The 20,290-nt window shown below is 40.4% G+C and overlaps 1 long non-coding RNA gene and 1 pseudogene across 1 annotated transcript; both read right to left on the bottom strand.

The window, feature by feature from the left end:
* Positions 1 to 8,599: 8,599 nt before the first annotated feature.
* Positions 8,600 to 19,462, bottom strand: LOC103698256 (S-linalool synthase-like; annotated as a pseudogene).
* On the bottom strand, positions 13,500 to 16,721 carry LOC148715305 (uncharacterized). Its single transcript, XR_015967679.2, has 3 exons — positions 16,560 to 16,721; positions 16,002 to 16,106; positions 13,500 to 15,157 (listed from the first exon to the last, which is right to left on the bottom strand). It is a non-coding gene; the product is annotated as an uncharacterized LOC148715305 (long non-coding RNA).
* Positions 19,463 to 20,290: the final 828 nt, after the last annotated feature.

Here is a 20,290-nt window from a genome sequence, read left to right as displayed (position 1 = left end):
GTGCGATTGTCTTTTTCTTCGGCAACTCTTCTTCATGTTGCTTCATCGTGAGCTCATGCGTCATCAATGAGCCCAAGAGTTGCTCTAGCCCCAAGGTGTTGAGGTCTTTGGCTTCTACGATCGCCGTGACCTTTGCTTCCCATGCTTTTGGCAAAGACCTGAGAATTTTACTCACAAGTTCCGGGTTAGTGTAGGATTTACCCAAGCTTTTTAAACCATTAATTATATCCGTAAAGCGTGTAAACATGCATGTGATGGTTTCATTGGGTTCCATCTTAAACAACTCATATTTGTGAACTAGAATGTTCACTTTGGACTCCTTGACTTGATTTGTACCCTCGTGGGTAACTTCAAGCTTATTCCATATTTCCTTAGCGGAACTACATGTGGAGACTCTATTAAACTCATTTGCATCTAAAGAACAAAATAATGAGTTCATGGCTCTAGAATTGAGTTGAGCCATCCTATCATCATTCTCATCCCAATCCTCTTCAGGTTTGGGAACTCGAATGCCATTAACTATGTGTGATGGTTCTTGTGGTCCCTTGACTATAACCCTCCACAAGGCATAGTCTTGTGCTTGAATGAAGATTTTCATTCTAGTCTTCCAATAGGTATAATTTGTCCCATTGAAGAGTGGAGGTCTATTGGTTGCTTGCCCCTCGGCAGGAACATTGTTAAAGGGTGTTCCCATCTAGATCTTTGGCTAAGACGGTTAGGTCTTTCAAGAAATATAAGAGCACCTGCTCTGATACCACTTGTTGCCCAAAGATGGTCACCCAAGAGGGGGGTGAATTGGGTGTTTTAAAAAACTTTTTGACTAATTTAAGATTAAAACACACAAATATATAAACTAAAGCAAGGATAAAGGGATAAGAGAAGACAACCACAAGCACACGGTTTTATAGTGGTTCGGAGCCTTCACTGCTCCTACATCCACTCCCCAAAGCGCCTTTGGGTATTTCCACTATAATCCAAGATTACAGTACGGTAGTTTTGCGAGTTCACTACCCAACTCGTTGTTTTACACCGGGCTCACAACAAACCCTAAACCCCCAATTTCTCTTAGGCTTGGGACGCCTTTCCCTTGTTCCAAGTCCCTTGACTTGAACAAGCACCACGATAAAAGAGTGTACAAAAGAATATAACAGCTCTAGAAAGCAAATATAGCACTTATGAACAATGAAACCCGGAAGAATCTTTTTGCCGTTGGAAGCGTGGGAGATGTTGATTCTTCCAAGGTAGACCGCGTAGGGTTGAGTGTGAGCTTTGATTCCCGAGCGCGCGAGAGTGGTTGAGCTTGAAATCACTTGGGAGACTTGAAAGTACTTGATTTCCTTCCTTGGATGCACTCACTCCCTTGAGCTTTTCTTTCAAACTTCTCTCTTGAATGATTTTGCTTTGGGTTGGTGAAGAGTTGTTGAGAACCACTTAAGAGGTCCCTTTTATAGCCCAAAAAGCAAATATAGCCGTTAGAGACAAAAAGAGAAGGATTTGAAATTCAAAATCAAACCTGAAAAGCTGTCAGTCGCGTCCCAGGCGCTCCGGGGACGTCTCCGCTACAGCGAGAGACGTCTCACCTACAGGATTTTACTTTTTACTTTATCTGGGGTCGACTCGGCACTTTACGGGGACGTCTCGCCTTGTCTGTGCTTTTTGAGTGGGGACGACTCCGCTTCTTTGGGGACGACTCCGCTTCTTTGTCTCCGAAAAACTTGCCCTCTGGAATTTCCTGAGAGAGTCGTCTCCGCTCTTTCAGGGGACGTCTCCGCTTGTGTCCACTTTATGCGTGGGGACGACTCCGCTATCTCAGAGTCGACTCCGCTTCCTTATCACCGCAAAAACCATTCTCTGGAAAACCCTGAGAGAGCCGTCTCCGCCATCTTGGGGACGTCTCGGGGAGTCTCCTTTTTGCTTGCGGGGACGACTCCGCGTACAGCGGGGACGTCTCGCGCATATCCCTTGAGAAACGTCTTTCTGCCGCCACTGAGAGAGTCGACTCCGCTTCTGAGAGAGTCGACTCCGCTAACGCGGGGACGACTCGGCAGGTGCCGGGGACGACTCCAAGTGTGCCAGTTCTTCCTGTTTGTGCCAGAGACGTCTCTGAAACTATCAGGAGACGTCTCGGCTGTCCCTGAACTTTTTCTTTAGCTCAAAATATTCTTCAATAAATTCATAAAAATTGTGGGAACTTGCCTAGACATTTCTTAACAATTTTCTAAGTAAAACACATGAATTCCTCAATCGAATTATTAAGATATAATGGAATTTTACTCTAGTGTTTTGTATTCATCAAAATCCATTAGGGGGTCAACACATCCATGGAGGCGAGCATCAGACGTAGATTGGAGAGTTGGCAGACGAGCGCCCAGTCGATAATGGGCAAAGTTACTCTTATGAGGTCAGTTTTGAGTTCCATCCTTGTTTACTTACTATCCAATACATTGGTACTTGTTGCTTTGCTCCGAGAGTTGGAGAGGATGTTTAGGGGTTTCATCTGGGGGTGGCGTGGGGATGGAGAGGGCGTCCACCTACTGGCATGGGAGGTTATTTGTCAGCCTACCAGTCGAGGTGGGTTGGGAGTCCACTCTCTACTCGAGCGTAGGGAGACACTGGCTACTAGGTTGACAGTCAGATTTCTTTTGGAGCCGAAGAGTCTCTCGGTTTCTCTACTAAGGGCGAAGTATGGGGACACCACCACCTCGGCAGATTTTCGAGCTGGACGAGGGTCTTCTTTCATTTAGATATGTGCTCATGCTCTGGTGTTTTCGGCGATCAAATGGGAGATTGGGGATGGTCGGACCATCAGCATTCTGGAGGATAGGTGGTTACCGGAGAGTACATTGCAGAACTGGCCCATACTGATCGACGATAGATGGTTGGAGGGTCGTACAGTTAGTTATTTGTTTGCCCGAAGGGAGAGAAGATGGGATGCATATCTTGTCGGGCGGATGTTTGGTGAGCAGCTTGCTGAGCAGATCCTGTCGTTGCCGGTCCCTATGGGGGCAGCAGTGGACAGGAGGGTATGGAGCTTGTCTGGGCGGACAGTAGTGAGCTCCCACGACATATTGAGGATGAGGGGAGCAGTGGTGCCTCGGCAGATTAATGGTAGTTGGATTTGAAGATTTCGTGTCCATCCCCGTGTCGCACTGTTCTTGTGGAAGTTAGCCTGGGGCTGCTTACCCATTAGGAGTGTTTTGGCGCAGCGGGGAGTGAGGATAGCTGCAGAGTGTAGAGTATGTCCAGAGGTGGAGAAGTCTATATATCATGTACTTGTCGAGTGCCCGTGGGCTAGCCAGATCTGGAGGTCTGCCTGGTTTATCTTTGATCAGGGGCTGAGGTGGTTGTTAATTGAAGAGTTTCTGCGCTTTCTAGATGCCTTGGTGTCAGAGTCTTGGTCGGAGGAGAGAGGGACTCGTGCTGCCTTCCTGGCCTGCCATTCATCGTTGGACAGGAATGCTCGAGTTTTTGAGGGCAACAGCTCGCCCCTGAGGGCGGTGGTGACCAGAACATTACTGCACGTGAAGGAGTTCTTGAGCACTGTTAAGATTTCACCCACCGGGTTGGCTAGAGACATCTGGAGCCCCCCTTATGCTCTTGTAGCATCTAGATATGTTTTCGTATCCTGGGTGCCCCCACCCTCTGGCTTCCTGTAGGTGAATTTTGATGGCAGTGTGGCCGATGACGGGAGAGGCGGAGGAGTAGGATTCATCATCAAAGATCATGTTTCTAGTCTAGTGACGACAGGAGGTCAGCAGATTTCGATTCTTCAGTGGTATGTGCTGAGCTTCGAGCCGCTTGGAAGGGCATCTCTTACGCCCGACGGACACTAGGTGCGGACCGGATCATCCTCGAGGGCGACTCGGCCATAGTGATTGACTAGATCAGGGGCTGGGGGTGTGCAAGCAAGGGCAGGCCGCTGCTACTTGACATTCACAACTACTGCGGGAGTGTAGCGCCTACCAGACTACACATGTTTACAGAAAAGCTAACTAGGTTGCTTCTTATGCAGCTCACCACTCTGGAGGTTTTGTTTGGAGAGAGCGTGATAGTGTGCTGGATTCTTTAGCTGCTTTGTTGTTTTCGGATTTTATGGGCCACATCCACACCCGTAGGATGTGAGCTGCTGTTGTACCAAACAAAATATATATATATATACACACACACACATACATACATACGGATACGATAAAAAAATCTAAATGTATCTATTAAGTAAATCAAAATTTAAAACCTAAATGTATCATATTTAATAAATAGATAACTCAATCCCTTCCATTTAATCTATTTAATAAATAGATAATTTTTTAAATCTGTATAATCTATTAACTTGTATAACTTATATAACCGTTATGCTGCTTAATTCGATTATTAAATGAGTTAAATAAATGAAAAGATTGGAATATGAATACAATTTAATTATTAAATAATTTAAATGGATCAATCCATTTATACCTTGAATCTGTTTAGCCTAAATCCGAACCTGCTTAGTGCAGACCGAACATGGGTAAGGTTGACGGATTGGATATTTTTTCTGATTTCTCATGGATGTATTTATAGTAAAACAGTGTAATTTTTCTTTTCCCATATTTACCAAAAAAATCTTCCAACTCCCACCCATTCATTGCCATCTAATGCATGGGGTCTCTGCGTTGCTACATCATGCAACCACAGCTGTCTAATTGCTTGATCTTGAACCTGAAGGTGCTATGGTTGTTTGATAGTAATCATACACTCGATTATTAGAAAAGCTAGTCAAGCAGTTGTGGTTGCATACTATGTCCCTTGTATCCTACAGTGTCAAGCCTCCTCGCTGCATGTCCAAGGGATTGCACTGATTCATCGTAACAAAATTGTTATAAGACATTTGCAGATCTTTGTATATTGTCAGTTTTAACTGGCCATACATAAAATCGCATAACAAAAAACTGTGGGCTAATTTGATATTGTTTTCGTTTTTATTTTTTTTTCCATTTTTTTATAAGAAAAATGACCTAGACTACACAATATATGCATAAAACTTTTTTTGTTTCTCAGATTGTTTGTAAAATCCTTAGAAGTTTTGATAGGAAAAATTTATTAGTTTCAGAATAAGTGAAAATAAAAACAAGAGATTGTAGAAATTTTGCATAAATATTATCTTCAACATTAATTCTTATATGGAATTTCGTTTATTCATCATGAAACAAAAGGATAGAAGAATAACAATACCAAATGGCCCAAATTTACTTTTGACATGTTTCGAAACCAAGGTTAGGGTATCATGAAAGCAAACTAAGTTTAAATTAGTCAAAGCATGGGATGAAAGAGTATTCACAATATTCAAATACGTAAGAGATCACTTTTCTTTGTTACATCTAATTACTTAAATCATATCCATTTCTACCTTTTGCTACATCCTTGTCATCTTTTTTTTTTAATAGTTTCCACATAGAGATACATTCATGAAGAAAAATAAGTACATTATGTCTTTCAAAATAAATCAATAAATAAATAAATTCAATGTGGTCCAACCAAATGTCCAAAAAAGACTCCACCATAAAATAAGCAAATAGAAGTACAGAACAATCCAAGGCTTCGCTGTGAATGCACAGTTGTACTGAAGCCAAAAAGATCTAGGAATAATTTGATAAGTTTCCATTAGTCAAAATAGGTTGATTGGACAAGCACCCCATGTTCTAGCCAACATCACATCCACTGGATGGCTTCGAAGATGTGTAATATTTCCGGCTTACATGGCTTAATCTATGTTGCAGGTTTTAGGCATCTATTTCTTGACGCAGGTGAGGTCCAGCCGAGCAATGAAATTTTTGGCTTATATGTCTTGAGTTTAGAACGCGATCATGTCAAATGCATTGCAAACATCCTAAAGTAGATTTTAGAATTTATCTTAAAATCTAAATGATTCGCTTTCTTTCATATGAATCTAATATTGAATCGCACATGCTCTATATAAGTGAATAAATGTAAAAATTTGAAGTCCTTTGAGACCTGCGCAGAGCACAATCAATTTTCAACCCTTTTGCACCAGCAGAAATAAGGACATTCTTTTTGCTCAGCATTTTAATGTAGCGATGACTTGTGGCTCCACATAATGCTTCATTGTTTTTCGACTAGCTTGCATACATGCTCACTTCCGCTTCTATCTTGTGCTGATCATGCCTTAACTTCAATCCATGACTTCATCTCCTCAAATAAACTTCCATTTGAAAAGAAAATCTAGCTAAGCTGGCCCATCGGGTGATGACAAACTTTTCAAACCACCAACAAACAGATGAAAACCGAAAGCAACTTAATAATGGTTGGGACCTGGGACATCTGAGCCATGGAAACCGGTTCTCCATGCCCTCTGTGCCACTCAAATGGGATCTTATGGAATCATCAGGGGCCACGACTAGCCATGCGGTCCGGCGCTGGGATTCCTCCCGAGACACAATTAATCCACCTGAAAAAGGATGCTCTCCAGACTTGAGACTCCATGTCAAGGGCCACAAACTAGCGGACGTACAGTTGCTTCTTAGAATATCTGCGCCTCCCTGGCTCCAATCATTCCTTTTTCCGTGGTTGAACGCTGCTTATTTTCTCGAGCCATTCACTCGTATGCTGCATGAAAGATTCATTACATCGGCGACAGTATCGGACCCAACCAAGAGAAAACAATGCATAAAAAATATATTTTTGGATACAGGTTTAATCAGGGAATATAGCTCGCAGATGGTCCATTTCAACGGCCACAATCTTTCTGTAAGTGGGTCCAGCCCACTTTGGGAGGCCCAGATAGCCCACTAGGGCATCGACCTTTTTGGTTTTTTTGCAGAACCGCAGGGGCGCGTGGGATGAAACAACAGAGAGCGGCGGAAAAGACAGACACAAAAAAAAAAAAAAAGTGGAGAGTAGCAAGCGCTCGGCCGGTCTCTAACCGTCATACCGTCACCGTTTTTTTTCTTTCCCAGGTGCAAGAAGGCCCTCAATGAGAGAGCATTCAGCAGTCCTGGTTCACATGCTGAATGAAAAAGAAGAAAGGAAGAAGAAATATGTTTGATGTAGTTTTTTACATAGAGATTTAACAAATTAGATTTCTGACTAAGAGTTATATTGGATATTATCGAGAGTTGTAGTATTTATTGTTAGAAATCTCATTACATTCTTGAGTTCATCATATCATGGTAGTTTGGGTGAGATCATTGTTACATGCTGAGAGAGGTGATATTGAAGTTTTTCCCATTTGTTAAGAACTCAAGTTTTGGGCATAAATTTAAGTATTCTAAACTCTATATTTATTATAGTAGATTGATCGAATTTGTCCGGTGATTTCTTTTCTCTACATTAGAGGGTTTTTCCACATAAATTTGGTGTATTCTTATTTTGCTCTTCAGGTGTTTGATATATTGCCTGTGTGAATATTGTTTTTAGTTGATTTTGGTTTAGGCTTAGTTTATTCTACAATATCCTATTTTGGCCCTAACACTTCCTATATGAATTATCTGACTCCTTCAACAGATGACTAACCTTTAGTGACTGTCATAGTCAGGCAGTCTCTTGCTGTTAGGATGGCACCTCTATATATTTGTACTGCACCAGTGTTCTACAAAAGTAACAAAATAGACTATACTGTTTGTTCTCTTCTATGTACAGTGAATTTCTATTTTCTGATGGGATAAACTCGCTCAGCAAAGCAATCTTTCTAGTATTAGATACACCAATACAGGTTTAGGTATGTCACATCTGTTTCTACACCTATGCTTGAATCATAGAACCTACATCTTAAACAAAGGTCCTCAAATAAGGAAACACGTCGAAAGAACCATGCGGGAACAGGGGCACCCTAACTGATGCAAAAACTCTTAAGCCTCACATAGTTTAGTGTTCCTTTGATTTCGGAAGGCTTCGTTTTGGGAGGCCTTTGATTGCAGAAGCCATTGCTCTTGGATCCAAAGCTATGTTGTAGTTCAGTCCCTGAAAGCGACTTCTATCTTTCACCAACAATTCTTTCTCATGGACATTATCCAAATCTGTCCACTGCTCTCCTATATATGGCTAAAGGATGATGCATATTAGGCCCTTTAATAGAGATCTTGGATACTTTGGGAAGGCCAAAGAACCCAAATGTACAAGTATAATTTGTTCGTGTATAAACATCAATAAGGGTACGGACAATACAACCATAAATCCTTATTCCACTTACATTTCCTTTATTATCATCAATATGTTGTTCATAGAATACCATACTAGCACTCTTTTCAGTATAAACATAACAATATGTGAGATACAATAGCATAGATATAAATATGTCTTCAACATGCACACCAGAACACTGCCACCTTCAACAAAGGACTTGGAGAAATGGGAAGCACAACTTAACATGTAGGAAGATGGACACCAAAATTCTAAGCAAACTTTTGGGCCTCACATAGTATAGTGACTGCTTGATTTTGAAACGCGTTGCTCTTGAATTATAAACTATTTTACAATTCACTCCTTGAAGCTGACCTTGAGCCTTCATCAATAGTTCTTGCTTAGAATTGTCATTCATTGACTGTCATGTATTCTCCTTAATTTACTCATGAGCATTAAGCACAAACATTTGTAGAAGTACTCTCTAAGCATCCATAACTAATGGCTCATAGAAGGCCATGGCAATACCCTGAAGTAGTGCGGTCGGTGAGTCGAATGTATTAAAAGTGTTAAAAAGCATCTGAAATGCCTTTAAAGCACATAGATGGATTTGTTTCCATTCTTTCGGTTCTTCAATATTGCTATCAATCATTGTAATTTCAAGCAGCTGCTTCTTGAACCTTCTAGTTTGTTTTGTATGTATGCAACTGAATCTTTAATATTTGCCTCTGGATTCTCTTTCGAGTACAATGGCACCATGTTCAGTTTTCCGTCTTTCATCTCTTTCTGAAATGATTTTGCATCAGTTTGAAAACAACAATAATAAAACAAATAGACATGAAAATTATGGTGATGGAGTAGTATAACCTCATAGCTTTGAATGTAATTCAGTAAGCGAGCTGAGAGCATTAACAATGTGGTAATTTTGCTATAACGGGTTCCTAGAGAGTTCTGTGGGTGCTTTGGACTTGCAAGATAACATGCGGGGAGAAACATTGCTTGTACAACTATGGAGAGCATGCCAACTCGAAGGTATTCATCAATTGATGGTGCATGTTTGCTTCTACTCCACTCAGATTCCCTCAACCACACATCGAACGCTTCTCGCCACTTCATATATGACAATAGATTTAAACTTGCTCAAATTACAGTTACTAACATAAAAGTATGCACATCGATTTTTAAATGATGGACATGAGAAACTTACGAAATCTTGAAAAAGTGTTTTCATATCATGACCTTGTTGGTTGAAAATCTTCAATGTAATATCACATACTAGATCATCAAGAGTATCAAAAATGACTTTACTATGCCCAGATAAACCTTCTCCTTCCCACCTATAACCATTCAATTAATTAGGAATATTAAAAAATAACAATGCACAGATTCTTCAACCTTCATGCAGCAACTAATTAGTACCTTTGGACTGCTTCGGTGAGGCATTGTAATTCATCCAATGAACCATGCTCATCAAAAAAATCATCTGCAACTGTATCTAAGATTGCACTTTTAGCCATAATTTTCCGCACCTCTAAGTCCAAGGGAAGGGAAATGGGAGTAGTAGCACCAAAGTAACAATATGATGTGTTCTCTCGTCTGAAGCCCATGTTGGCAAGGCCCGTATCTTTGGACCACCTAGTATAATGTATTGATATCGTATAATAGAGAATCAATTAAATAACTAAACAGAGTAAAAGATTAAAAAAAAGTGATACATGCTGTCAAGTAGACACACATTACTTTTCTTCTCAAAACCAAAAAAAGGGACAAGGAAAAAAAAACGAGTATTTATTAGTTCGCCTAGAAATGAGGAAAGCCATGTAGGTTGGTTTTATCTTGAGAACTACCTCTTTAATTCCTTGAGTTCAGTCCTGTAGACTGATTGGCGAAACATGATATTTTTTATAGCAAGTTGGATAATGTCGTCAAGACATGTGAGCCTGCAGTTTTGCATAATTCATTTAATGTCACCAACCATAGTGTTTACATATACCGAGTACTTAATTGCTGTATGTGGTACCTGCAAAAGAAAGACTTTCCAATCCAAAGGTTATAGCCTTTAGTTCTTTCTATGTACATCCGGTGCTCCAGATGATCCATTCTAGCTAACCACTGATGCTTCAACTCGTGTTCAATCTGGTTTAGCATATAAACATTAAAAATTAGCAAAACCACAAATGTACAAGACATGATGTCTAGATGACAAATATTGAGTAAAGTCGTGCTTCACAGGCCACTAATATAAAAAGTTTCTTGATGTTGATGTAATATGATGGACTCGGCATGCAGAATTCATGAGGGGGATGGTCACTTGAGCCATATAATGCCAAGCCAGTGCTTCTCATTGGTGAGAGAAACTTTGGTGTGGAAGAAAGAGAACTAGTAGTGCATGCTATTTGCGTAACTTGGTGGGTAATGTATTGTCACGCCCCGAACCCCGCACTCGGGTCCGGTACGCGACTGGCCGCATGAGCCCTAGAGCAGTGCCCTAAAGATCATGCAAGGCCTAAGATGAACAAAAATCCGATAATTCCACAGTTAATCACTTAATTCAAATAGACAAATCCGACATGTCCAGATAAACAAATTAGTTCACTTACAAGATCTTCAAATGTTCATCGACATCAAAGAAGGATAAACAAACTGACTAGCTAATGACTCTGGTACTCGCACTCTGCGTCCATCCCATCCAATTCTATGCATCCTGCAACTCTGATAAAAAAAAAGAAGAAGAGGGGGTGAGCTTTACAGCCCAGTAAGAATCCCTACACATCCATACTAACACAATAATAATATGAATTTGAAAAACCACGATAAATCGATACACATTTTATGAAATCATAAACAGTTTCCAAAAGACTCAAATAATTAATATAATTATATACATCAAACATCAATGAAAGTTCATAATTATATATCAAACATCAATGAAAGTTCAGCCACATAAGAATGATATAGTATATAATAGCTTATAAATCTTCTTTACTGTTTTCAATGCTTTTTCTTTCCATTCTATGTTAACTTGATCCGGATCAATTATCTTTCCGACTTTGGGCTACATCCCGGTCACGTTTCCAGCCCATGATGGGGCAATCGATAGTATCATATTTTCGGCCTGTGACGGGGCAATCGATGGTATCACATTTTCAGCCTGTGATGGGGCAATCGATAGTATCACATTTTCAGCCAGTGACGGGGCAATCGATAATATCACATTTCCAGCCTGTGATGGGACAATCAATACTAACGAGATAAGCCTAAAGTCCCTACTCATTTAACCAATTCACATACACACATCAATTCCTTTTTTCATCTTATATCCGGCCTAGACTAACCATGGTCACGTTTCCGGCCCGTGACAGGGCAACCAATATAACATGGTTAGTCCATACCACCACATTCATAAATTCAATTATGCAGGTATAAGTTATACACATACATGCATCCATCATACTACCAATCACAAGCCAACACAATCAAAATATAATTAAATATAAAACTATTTTGCTTTGTCTGGATCATAGCATATCAAACATATATAATACAAAAATATTTTTATCATGTAGGATTGGCGTACAAAGATTCTTACTCTTTGTTGAAAACTCAGACAACTAATCACCTACCCTCACAGCGATCTATGAACCGGAATGCGCAGGACTCTGCTCAGCATCCTCTCGTCCAATAGATTGTTCCCCTACAGAACCAAGTCATCATTAAAATTTATCAAAGATATATGATGATCTAGAACCCCTGTTTGATCCTATAAAGGATCCTCTAAAATCTAGCATCCCCAGACTATCTAGAGTCCTCAAAGCCATGATCTCCCTGGATCCAAGTGTAAAGAGAGCACCCAACTAGAGACAAAAACAAAAAAATATAATAAGAGGAAGGGAATGGGAAGACCCTTTCCCTTTCTCTCTTCTTCCTTCTTCCCGATGGAAAGGGGAAAAGGGCGCTCGGCAGCAGGCGGCCCACGGCCGACGACGCCCCCTGGTCGTCGGCCTGCAGCGGTGTGTCGTCGGCCTGCGGCGGTGCCGGCGGTGCCATGCCCGGCGATGGCCGCTCGGAACGAGAGAGAAGAAGGCCGAACAGGGCTCGGCTTTTCCCCATCAGTCCGACGGCTTGCCGGCCGGATTCCAAGGAGTCGGTGGCCCAAAGACAAAGAAGAAGGAGGAGAGGTTGCTCACCTTACCTCCGGCGAGTTCCTCCGGCAAGATCGGCGGCGAACAACCCAAGTTTCTCACGAATTCTTTTTTTTTTCTTTCTTTTTCTTTTGAACGGCACCCGGTTGATGCCCTAGGATGAGGAGAAATGGATCTTTTATAGATAGAGATTGATGCAAATTAGGTAGGATTTGATCTCCCTTTTTCTCTATTTTTTTTTTCTTTCTCTTCCGGTGGATTCGGGAAGCAACTAAAACAGGGGAGGGAAGACTCTGTTTGGGAGTCTCCCTCCCGTTTCATGTGTCGGGCCGACCCAGGCCTCCCCCCCAAAAATGTGGGTCCTCACATTCTCCCCCCCTAAAAAAAATTTCGTCCTCGAAATTACTAAGGTTTCGAATAACTGCGGATACTTGACCTTCATTTCTTCTTCGAGCTCTCAAGTAGCCTCTCTTTCCGTATAATTGTTCTATTGTATCTTCACAAAAGGAATGGTTCAATACCGAAGCACCTGATTTTTTTTCTATCCACAATTCATGTTGGGAACTCCTCATAGGTCAAATCCTCATGAAGATGTAATGGCTCATATGCTACCACATGACTCAGGTCTGGAACATATTTCTTCAACATCGACACATGAAAAATAGTGTACACTGGATAAAACTGGTGGTAAAGCCAGTCGATATGCCACCTCTCCAACCTTATCCAAAATCTCAAACGGACCAACATACTTAGAGCTCAATTTACCACGAACCCTAAATCTCATCACTCATTTAGTGGGTGACACTCTCAAAAAAAAACATGATCCCCAATTTAAAATTTCAGTTTCTCCTATTATCAACATAACTTTTTTGACGACTCTGAGCTGTACGAAGTCGTTCTCTGATCACTTGCACCTTATCTATGGTCTATTGCACTATCTCTGGGCCTAATAATTTTCTCTCGCCCACATCATCCTAATCAATAGGAGATCCATGTTAAAACATTTCAAGTCTAAGACCAACCAAGGAATCATCAACCATTAACGGTAAATTTAAGATATCCAAGATTCTCCCAAAAGTTGTCGACAATAGAAGAACCCACTGGTGAAAATTACATAGCTACCTCTAGATCATCTATAGAATCAATACCATTCTCCTCTACTAGAAACTAACTCAAGTATTCCATCATAATACCTTTTAGATCAGATATTAATGTCCTTAACCAGTTTCAAAATAACTCAAACCACCACACTTCCGTTGCGCACTCTGATTTAATTCATTAAATACTCTAAAGCCTCTAAATAATTTATGACCGAATTATCACTTTGCACTAGGAGTAAGAAAATCCAAATTTTAGAATTTTAATTGAGTGGAACCTCTAGATCTGTCTGTCTTCAATTTATGTAGAGTATACTAACCATAACTAATACTCAAGCCATTAATCAAGTTTAAAGTTAGTACATGATCTTCACAACTTAGAATCCAAAATATTTAGGTTTAATTAACTTTGGATTCCCTTAGCAATTCGATTAGACAATCTACGTTGATCTTCTTTCCAAAAAGATTAACTTCAAATTCAATAGGCTAGAAGTCATTGAGCCAATACACTATGATTAGAAATTAACTCTATCGATCTCCAGATCTTTCTTCACCATAATTCATGTAAGCATCTCATGATCGAAGTCTTTACTCAATATGGCATTTATTAGTGGCTTCATCAACAATGACAAAAGATCCCTGCTCAAATCTTAAACCTAGGCTTGAGTTTTAAATTAACACATCAAATAGTCTTCTACAATTATAAGTAAAATCCAGTAGCCCAAACATGAGAATTCAAATAATTAGAATTCCCCTGTCAATATGCATACTCTATGGCCTCAAAATAATCAAATACATCAATAGGAAATAGACCTATTTGCAATATCCAACATGCCAACACTAGATATAATCCACATACATATTCAACTTCGAAGAACATTCCTTTCAATATTATAAAATCTTCTTAGCTCACTCCAATACTATGGAAGATCTACGTACAAACCCCACTCTAATAATTAGCAGCAAAACCAAAAGTACGATCACATCAAAATCCATATCAAGTCTGAACTTCTAGGTCATTTAAATAATATCTGAACATGGTATAATCGATATACCAATGTTGACCTTCCTATACTAATCTTAGGTCAAACCTCTCTTATCATGATCAAAGACAATTTATACTTTCTTTCCATACTCATCGAAAACCAAACCCGATGCATACATTTATCACAATGCCCAGTAATCTTACACCTTAAGCACTGAATTTAATTGTCATGTCCCAAGTGATCATAACCTTAAGCTATGATATATTTCTATCACAATCCCTAGTGATCTTAAACATATGCTCGAATTCCAATTTTGTCACTATCCCCAATGACCTTAAACCTCAAACTCTAATGCCACTAAGGCCATAGTCCCTAGTGGTCTTAAAGCTTAGATTACAATATCATTCCTATTACAATCTCAAGTGATTATAAACCAAGGCTCTGATAGTTTTTCTATCATAACCCCACTCACACTTACCTGAACATAAACCCTAGGATACCTTAACCTTAAGCTCTGATACCACTCTGTCACGCTCCGAACCCCGCACCCGGGTCCGGTACGCGACCGGCCGCATGAGCCTTAGAGCAGTGCCCTAAAGATCATGCAAGGCCTAAGATGAACAAAAATCCGATAATTCCATAGTTAATCACTTAATTCAAATAGACAAATCCGACATGTCCAGATAAACAAATTAGTTCAATTACAAGATCTTCAAATGTTCATCGACATCAAAGAAGGATAAACAAACTAACTAGCTAATGACTCTGGTACTCGCACTCTGCGCCCATCCCATCCAATTCTATGCATCCTGCAACTCTGATAAAAAAAAAGAAGAAGAGAGGGTAAGCTTTACAGCCCAGTAAGAATCCCTACACATCCATACCAACACAATAATAATATGAATTTGAAAAACCACGACAAATCGATGCACATTTCATGAAATCATAAACAGTTTCCAAAAGACTCAAATAATCAATATAATTATGTACATCAAGCATCAATGAAAGTCCAGCCACATAAGAATGATATAGTATATAATAGCTTATAAATCTTCGTTACTGTTTTCAATGCTTTTTCCTTCCATTCTATGTTAACTTGATCCGGATCAATTATCTTTCCGACTTTGGGCTACATCTCGGTCACGTTTTCGGCCCGTGACGGGGCAATCGATAGTATCACATTTTCGGTCTGTGATGGGGCAATCGATGGTATCACATTTTCAGCCTGTGATGGGGCAATCGATAGTATCACATTTTCAGCCAGTGACGGGGCAATCGATAATATCACATTTTCAGCCTGTGATGGGGCAATCAATACTAACGAGATAAGCCCAAAGTCCCTACTCATTTAACCAATTCACATACACATCAATTCCTTTTTTCATCTTATATTCGGCCTAGACTAACCATGGTCATGTTTTCGGCCCGTGACAAGGCAACCAATATAACATGGTTAGTCCATACCACCACATTCATAAATTCAATTATGCAGGTATAAGTTATACACATACATGCATCCATCATACTACCAATCACAAGCCAACACGATCAAAATATAATTAAATATAAAACTATTTTGCTTTGTCTGGATCATAGTATATCAAACATATATAATGCAAAAATATTTTTATCATGTAGGATTGGCGTACAAAGATTCTTACTCTTTGTTGAAAACTCAGACAACTAATCACCCACTCTCACGATGATCTATGAACCGGAATGCGTAGGACTCTGCTCAGCATCCTCTCGTCCAATAGATTGTTCCCCTACAGAACCAAGTCATCATTAAAATTTATCAAAGATATATGATGATCTAGAACCCCTGTTTGATCCTATAAAGGATCCTCTAAAATCTAGCATCCCTAGACTATCTAGAGTCCTCAAAGCCATGATCTTCCCGGATCCAAGTGTAAAGAGAGCACCCAACTAGAGACAAAAACAAAAAAATATAATAAGAGGAAGGGAATGGGAAGACCCTTTCCCTTTCTCTTTTCTTCCTTCTTCCCGATGGAAAGGGGAAAAGGGCGCTCGGCAGCAGGCGGCCCACGGCCAGCGACGCCCCGTGGTCGGCGGCCTGCGGCGGTGCCGGCGACGGTCAGAACGAGAGAGAAGAAGGCCGAACAGGGCTCGGCTTTCCCCCATCAGTCCGGCGGCTTGCCGGCCGGATTCCAAGGAGTCGGTGGCCCAAAGACAAAGAAGAAGGAGGAGAGGTTGCTCACCTTACCTCCGGCGAGTTCCTCCGGCAAGATCGGCGGCGAACAACCCAAGTTTCTCACGGATCCCTTTTTTTTCTTTCTTTTTCTTTTGAACGGCACCCGGTTGATGCCCTAGGATGAGGAGAAAGGGATCTTTTATAGATAGAGATTGATGCAAATTAGGTAGGATTTGATCTCCCTTTTCCTCTATTTTTTTTTCTTTCTCTTCCGGTGGATTCGGGAAGCAACTGAAACAGGGGAGGGAAGACTCTGTTCGGGAGTCTCCCTCCCGTTTCATGTGTCGGGCCGACCCAGGCCTCCCCCCCAAAAATGTGGGTCCTCACATGTATAACTGTTCGGTTACCTCAATTAAAAAATGAAATAGCTATTCAGTTACCTCCTTCTGGAGATCAAAAAGAGCCGAAGGATGGTCTTTCATATCTTCGCCCGGCAATCCCTTTTGCAATATTTTCTTGGGGAAAGTTTGGACATTTTCAAGTTCTTGTTCCCTTAGAAACATCAAATGTGTGGCTCTGTAGACAGCATACATAGCTCCCAAGAAATCTTGGTAGTTCTCTTCCATGTGCAGGAGCATTTGCGGCTCATGCATAAACCAACAAATCCTCTCTAACATCAAAAGCAATCAATCATTTTCCTTTCCATGGAAGAATAATGATGTCTATATTTATTTAGATGTCTGTATATGCATATACATATATATATATATATATATATATATATATACACATACATATATATTAAATAGATACATACGTGGAATCCTTACCTGGAGATTTTCGATGGCCGTGCCTCCTCAGAAGTTGGAAAGCTAAAGAATTCTTGAATATTTGGAGCGGTAGATCATGCATTTTAGACGGTTGCAGCTCCTTTGTGCCCCAATTCCTACACAAGGAGTTCCAATTATGGACTCATGATTAGCATGGCTATGCTTGTTTTCTTCAAATCGGCGAAGGACAAAGGACATACAGGATTGTTCAAGATGCCAAAAAAAAGTCATGAGAGTTAAATTTAAGGAGATTATATTTAAGGCTCTTCCTATTTGGCGCGTGACAGTTGGTATCAGAAAAGCCTAGGCATTTTCGTTGGAAATTTCACTATAGCCTATCTCAAGATTACAGATTGATTATTTTTTCCAAGCTCACAATAAACCCCAGTTAATTTCACTAAAAATCAACCAAAACCAATCCAATCATAGACTTTCCTAGGCTTGATTACCCTTTTACAATCCAATTTTAAGCTTGGATAGATCTTTCGAAGTTGATGAAATTCAAAAAAAAAAAGAAAGCGAAATGATATAAGGTGACCTAAAAATTAAAAAATCTTCAATTAAGTAGAAAGAGACGCTAAAATCATAATCTTACCAATAAATGTGATCCATCACATCTCCTATTTCCTGGGTGAAATGTTCACCACATCCTAGTCGCATCATAGGGTCCATCAGGCACAGGTTTATGAGGTATTGGTCCACAGGGAATCTAGGGGGAACTGTGTCACATGCCACATTGTACACAGTCACCCTATTCCATGTAGAGATAAAGTAAATACCATCTTTCGGATCTATTACTGCTTTAAAACTCACCTCCACGCCCGCATCTTTGGACCATGGCTTCCAAATACTCCTTGCAATCTCCATCTCCCGTGATCATGAATGCACAAGCAGTTGCAGACGGAGAATGGAACAAGGACCCATCTTCTCTCTTATGTTTAAGAATATCTTCATGCTTCCCTCGGTAGATTGCTGGCAAGGCCTCGAGGTATAGTGGAAGCAGAAGATGGTGACCACCACAGGATGTTTCTTCCCTGCAGATGAAGTAGGCAGGTATCAGGAATGAAGAATACCTGTTTGAGCAGGTAAATTTGAAGGAAGCTTTGTAAATAAGAAAGGAAAATATTGTAAGAAAGATCTACATTTTGAAAATTGTCTCCCTTTCATTGAAGATATCTTCCACGGCTCTTGTGTAGCCCTGAGGAAAGACCTTCAAGCCTTTAGCCTTCGCCAACTCAAGCATGCCTGGGAATACAATGGCAAACCATCGAGGGATGTCACCATGGTGTTTCATAAGCAACTTCTCCGTGTTTGCATGAAGAAACTACAATCCTGTTTTTTTTTTTGTTTTTTAAGTTTTTGGAAAAGTTGGAAAACGAATGTCAAGGGTCTAGTTCAAAATGCACACAGTTTAGAAATAAATGAAATACATTTCTATGGTCACATCAAAGAACTATTCTAAAGTCCTTCTAGAGCAACCTAGTAGAAGAATACATGTTCTAATTTGGAACCTTAATTAGTTTATGAAGGAATTTAACACCCAGTCATTTCTTTGATTGGACTTTAATACACAATCATTTAACTATTAAAATTTTATTTTTAGTCCTGCATATATTTAGATGGGATTTCAACATACACGTGTATTTCACACACTTTTATTGGCTCCTGTAGATGGTTATATTGTTTCTGCACACACGGTTATATTATCCCTGCGCACACAGTTATATTTGTGTACGCAGTTATTGTACCTACGTACATATTAAGGTATAACTATGTACAGCAATTGGGGTCGAGAAATAAAGAAATTTTGAAGAATGACAACGACTTAATTACACCTTCGTCTATATTTGTGGAGCCAACGTTCCAAGTCTTGAGCACAGTAATACAGGCCAGAGTAGCAGTGAGGTGGTCAATGGTGGGATCGAGCTCTCCCCATGACCCTGCATCGATCGTTCTGGTTGCGGAGCACCCAAACCAAACAGTTTGGGAACATTGGATGACGACGTCGTTCAGGATTGGGTATCATGGCTACCCATGCAGTCTCGTAGGCAGACGAAGGCAGGAAGAAGTATAAGTCAGCAGAGGGAGAGAAAACCTCTTCCTTAACCCTCTCGACGAGGCACTCCAATGACTCCTCCATGTCTTACTAAAGCACAACTAGGAAGAAGAAGAAGAAGAAAACTAAGAGTAGATGAATCTGGATGTCTTGGCTGAATTCTTGTAGGATGTATTTATAGTGTGATGGGAGGCGGCCCGCTCCCACCCCTCCGTGCCTCACGCAGCCCACAAACCCCGGCTTGTCGCGTTCTTTTGGGCTCGTTTGGTTCGCGGAAAGCATTTTCCTTTCTAGGAATATGATTCCTGGAAAACAAATTCCTAAAAAGAGGATGCCTAGGAAAGTACTTTTGGCATGTTTGGTTGACCATGGAAAAGTGATAAATTTCCAAGGTGCTTATGTTTGGTTGGCCATCCACTTTCCTAGGAAAGTTATATATAATTCCTATTATGCCCTTAATAAAAATTAGGTTTTTAATGCCTCTTTAATGCTTCTTTAATGCCGAAGGGACTTTTTGGAAAAAAGTAAAAATGGAGTGATTCCCGCCACATGGGAAAGTTACTTTCCCATGTTTCTAATGGAAAAGACTTTCCCATGAAATGTGGGAATCACATTCCCATGGGAATACAACTTTCCCTTCTCTCTCCTTTGAAAACTCCAACCAAACAAGAGGCATCTCATTACTTTTCCGTTGACCACACTTTCCTTTCTCTCTCCTTTTAATGAAACCCCTTGAAAAGCTGTTCACGTGTGAGCCCCCAACAACAATGCCAGATAGTTTTCGACGGCGGCAGGTGGGAGATGGGGACCACCATCCCGATTTATTCGTGTAAGAGATGGGCGAATATTTACGGTGAAAAAGAGGATGAGAACGAAGACCAGTACTCCTCGAAAAAGGCAATTAGAATACTT

Source organism: Phoenix dactylifera, chromosome 1 (genome assembly GCF_051530095.1).
Source record: "Phoenix dactylifera cultivar Ajwa chromosome 1, Ajwa_hap1_PhDact_Kaust_v1.1, whole genome shotgun sequence".
Lineage (NCBI taxonomy): Eukaryota > Viridiplantae > Streptophyta > Magnoliopsida > Arecales > Arecaceae > Phoenix > Phoenix dactylifera.
Note: the sequence above shows the minus strand (reverse complement) of the source record. Positions and strands in the feature narration are given on the sequence as shown.